This window comes from Mesoplodon densirostris, chromosome 2 (genome assembly GCF_025265405.1).
Source record: "Mesoplodon densirostris isolate mMesDen1 chromosome 2, mMesDen1 primary haplotype, whole genome shotgun sequence".
NCBI classification, from domain to species: Eukaryota; Metazoa; Chordata; class Mammalia; order Artiodactyla; family Ziphiidae; genus Mesoplodon; species Mesoplodon densirostris.
The window spans coordinates 78,149,697-78,154,782 of record NC_082662.1 but is presented as its reverse complement, the minus strand read 5'-3'; positions in this window follow the sequence as shown (position 1 = coordinate 78,154,782).

Genomic DNA, 5,086 nt, shown 5'->3' with positions numbered 1-5,086 from the left:
TAGAAATTATAAACAGACCAATCTCAAGCACTGAAATTGAGACTGTGATTAAAAATCTTCCAACAAACAAAAGTCTAGGACCAGATGGCTTCACAGGCGAATTCTATCAAACATTTAGAGAAGAGCTAACACCTGTACTTCTCAAACTCTTCCAAAATATAGCAGAGGGAGGAATACCCCAAACTCATTCTATGAGGCAACCATCACCCTGATACCAAAACCAGACAAAGATGTCACAAAGAAAGAAAACTACAGGCCAATATCACTGATGAACATAGATGCAAAAATGCTCAACAAAATACTAGCAAACAGAATCCAGCAGCACGTTAAAAGGATCATACACCATGATCAAGTGGTATCAAGCAATGTGATACACCATATTAACAAATTGAAGGAGAAAAACCATATGATCATCTCAATAGATGCAGAAAAAGTTTTTGACCAAGTTCAACACCGATTTATGATAAAAACCCTCCAGAAAGTAGGCATAGGGGGAATTTACCTTAACATAATAAAGGCCTTATATGACAAACCCACAGCCAGCATCGTTCTCAATGGTGAGAAACTGAAACCATTTCCTCTAAGATCAGGAACAAGACAAGGTTTTGAATGACTGAATGAAATTTCAGACCACTTTGAAAACTTGTAAATATTTTGTCTTGTGATTTGTTTAATATCTGTCTTTCTGCTAGAGTCTAACCTCCATGAGGACTTAGAGCAGTATTTTCATTCACCATTCTATCCACAGCACTTAGCTGCAAAGTGTTGATAAATAGTAGGAGTTTAATATCCTGACTGACTGACTGACTGATGAACAGTTGGCACTCAGTGCTAAGATCCCTGAGTTTGGGGTACAACAGTACAAAGCTTCTCAGCATGAGAGCTGCTATGAATTGAACACTAAGTATGTGCAGGAATGAGGCCAAGGATCTGTCATTATCTAATGAGATTTAGACACTTGGACTGGGTATTAGTATACCATTTTTACAGGTGAGAAAACTAAGGCATAACTTCTGTTATTTACCAATGTTGCTATTTACCAATGTCCAATTACAAAGAATTGTTTAAAAGTTTTAATTTTCATCAGTTCAGTATATAGAGTTTAAAATATAAAATAGTTCTATAACATTTCCAAAAAAACTTTACAATTGTACTACAAATTAAATCTCTTTGGACCACATATTACTTTTCCCAATTTCTACTCCTTCTCTACACTCTACTTCACAGTTAAGATTCTTGAAAGAATTGTGTACACACAGTTTTTCTATTTATTCACTACCCATTTTTTCTTTAGCAAGATTTCTCTTATTAAGGTCACTAATAACTGTATTGCTATATTCATTGGCCACTTTTCAGCAGTAACCAGAAACGGTTGACTGCTCCTTCCTCCTTGAATCATTCTTTTCTTGATCTCACACACTTGAGTTTTCTCATTTGTAGTCATAAGCTGTCTCTATTTTTTTATGGCAGTTCCTTCTCTTCTATTCAATATCAAAACTATTTGTATCATTTGGAAATTGGTAAGGTCTCTTAAATTGTTTTCACTTGGGTTTATTACTGAGTCAGCAAACAAGCAGTATAAAAGGCTTACAAGATATGGATGTAAGTGGATAAATGGGCACAGTTTAACATGCCTCCACAGTTCCTCATGGGAGTGGGCTAGAAGTTCTGTAGTCAATGCAGCCAATGTGGAGGGAGTAATCTACCAGGTCACAGGAGCTCATAGCTTCCTGTTTGCTTCCATTTTTATTATTACGTTAGGGACAGGGTCCACTTACTATGACATAAGGAAATTCCTTGCTATGCAACAAGTCATCATTACATGCTTCCATGTTTGAATTGGCTTTGCTGAGGCAACTTGGAAAAAATAGAAATACATTTCACAGAAACTGTGAGGTTTTGGATTAGAGCTGGTGAAAAGAGATATTTGATTTAAATTGGGAAGGCAGATGTAAGACAGCTGCCATAACTGCCTGAAGGGAGGGGTGATAGGAGGGAGTAAGAAACATGGAGATGGCCTGGTGTCCTTACTCTTCCCTACTCCATGTCCAGCTCTTCTTCTTGAATGCTGGCTTTGCTGACCTATCATGATCCTAGACCCATAACAAGATACTTGGCAACAATCTCACAGAGCTTGTAGATATGCAGAGGCAACAATCTTCCATAGACTTCTACATCAGCCCCCTCATGGTCCCACTCTAGTTCCTAGCCTTACTTAGCTTCCAACATCCAACACCAAAAGCTAACTCCAGTATTGCAGGGAGGCTTGTTAGTAACTTTTTTCTGATTCTCTGGTTCTTTCTTCAGTTCTTTACTGTTCCAGTTAACCCCTATAATAAATTCTCAATTCTGCAATGTTCACAGTGGATCTGATTCCCAGATGGAACACTGACTAATACGGTTACTAGTTGTTTCAGTAATCTGGAGCTATGGACCAAACCATTTTAAAACTTGGCAGCTTAAAACAACCACCAGCTTATGTCCTCCATAATTCTATTGGTTTACTGGGCTTAAATGGGAGATTCTTTTGCTGGTCATGTTTAGAGCCTAATAACTGCAAATATGATCATCTTAAGGCTTGACTGGGAAGCAGGGATAGTTAGGCCTCTTTCATTCTCAGTATAGTCTTGGAACCTCTGCAGAGGTCTCTCTGTCACTGTAGCTGAATTTTGTAAATGACATCTCAGAGTTCCCAAGAACACAAAAATGCCCATCATTTCTGCTACTTTCTATTAATTAAATAAGTCAATGGGGCCATCCCATACCCTAATGTGGGAGGCAACTACGCAAGCCCATGAACAATAGGAGTTGTGGATCTTTAGAAATCCTTCTGGAGACTAGCTACCATACTTTACTGTTAGATCTGCAGCAGGCCTGGCTCATTTCACACTTACTTTGAGCTATGCTCTTCTGAGTCCCATTTCATGCTAGTGTCATAGTGTACGTTCATCAGACACTGTGGTTTGGGTCTCACCATTTACACATGCTCTATTAGGTCACTCTGACCTGCAACACCAGCCAGCACCAAGGAGCATGAGTAAGAGCATGGGAAAATGGTACCCTTAGTCCTGGCTGAGCAGCTGAGATTGTAAATGTATACCACCCCTCGGTCCTAAAGCTTGGATAGACCCCTGCAGGCAGATGTTTAGTTCGGGACACTGTCAACTGCCCACCTCTAGAGGCAGCAACTAGTTGAATGACTGCTGGTGTGGATTTTTTTTTTTTAGCAAGTTTTTATTTTATTTATTTATTTTTAACAACTTTATTGGAGTATAATTACTTTACAATGTTGTGTTAATTTCTGCTGTATAACAAAGTGAATCAGCTGTATGTATACATATATCCCCATATCCCCTCCCTCTTGAGTCTCCCTTCCACCCTCTCTATCCCACCCCTCTAGATGGTCACTGCTGAATCTAGGGACAGGGCAGGAATAAAGACACCGACATAGAGAATGGACTTGTGGACACAAGGAGGGGGAAGGGTAAGCTGGGACGAAGTGAGAGAGTGGCATTGACATATACACACTACCAAATGTAAAATAGATAGCTAGTGGGAAGCAGCTGCATAGCACAGGGAGATCAGCTTGGTGTGGGGTTTATTTTCCCTTCAGGAATCCTGCAGTCATTTGAATCTCTGGGGTTGATAAGGGGCTGTTCTTCCCCACTTAGGGCTGCCTCTCTTCCTTTACTGGGATAACTTAGATTTTTTTTCCTGTAGCTAGATTCCCTGCCAGAGGTGATGGCCCCAAAGTTTGATAACTAGGTCAACTATTAGATCATGAATGATGCTATAGGACTGTACTGGAAATCCCATGCAGAGCCTTTATACTGCAGGTGTTCTCACTAGTTTATCCTGGACTATAGCCAGGGCTAGCTTTGTGGGCATGCAAAAGCACATTTGCATGGTGCTTCATGCTTAGAAGGTCCCTGTACTTAGTTTAATGCTTCGCTGTTGCCATCTTGAAATCCTCATTAACTTTTGAACAGGGGCTCCTCATTTTCATTTTTTACCGAGTCCTATAAATTTTATAGCTTATTCAGACTACAACAATGGTAATCACTCAGTTATTTTTCTGATTCTTACTAATTCACAATTAGCTATTTGATGCAGTCCTGGAAATAAGTCTAAACCAAGGCCCGACCTGGAAGGGGAAAGCCTTCAACTGAGACCCATTTGAGCAAATCTATTGCACCAGAGCATCAGGGACAGTACTAACCAGACTAGCAGGCTTTACCTCCAGAGTTATGGGATTGGTGGGTGGGAAGGACACAGGGAAAGTCTGGCTGTTGTGTATTATTTCTGTCACTATCATAGAATTTCAGGCTTTTATTCCCCTCCCAGTAAAAGGCCTATTGTCCTACACTTACCCTTTCTTACACTTTCTCCATGTTCACCTGTACGTGCATAGCTTTTAGCAATGCCTGAGTAGGTTCCAGCCCACTAGAGGAACTAATTGTGCTAATAAACCTTCTGCCTCAATAGCACAGTCCCCAAATGCCCTACTACACAGCTCATTTTCCAATGAATGCTATGAGAGTAAAACCAACATTCCCATTTATCAGGTGTTTCCCACTTATTTCCTCTTCCCTACCTTCTTTAATATTATCTTCCATATCAATGAAGTGCAGTAAACATGTCCTTATTTATATTGTATATAGTAGTATATAATTGAAGACCTTCAGTGAATACAATAAAATCAATTTATACCGAAAAATACTGAGACCAAATTCATTTTTCTCAAATGTTGTTTATTTGCCTCTTACACTTGCATTTTGACCACTCCAATAGACAGTTTTAACTTCTTGATGAAATTTGAATTTTTATAGAGAACTTTTTTGTGTCAGATAATATACAACCAGGTATGAATATGAAAAAGGATCTTTATCACCTTTTGTGATAAAACAATGAATAAATAAAATTATTTAATTTAATACTGATTCACAATTTTTCAGACACCTCTTCATGTTTATATGTAGTCAAACTATCCCTTCTAAAACTCTTAAAATTATTTGTATGAGTTCATGATCACACATGATAAATTTAAAAATTGAGAAACATCCTTTACTTTTGTCATTGATGTTTT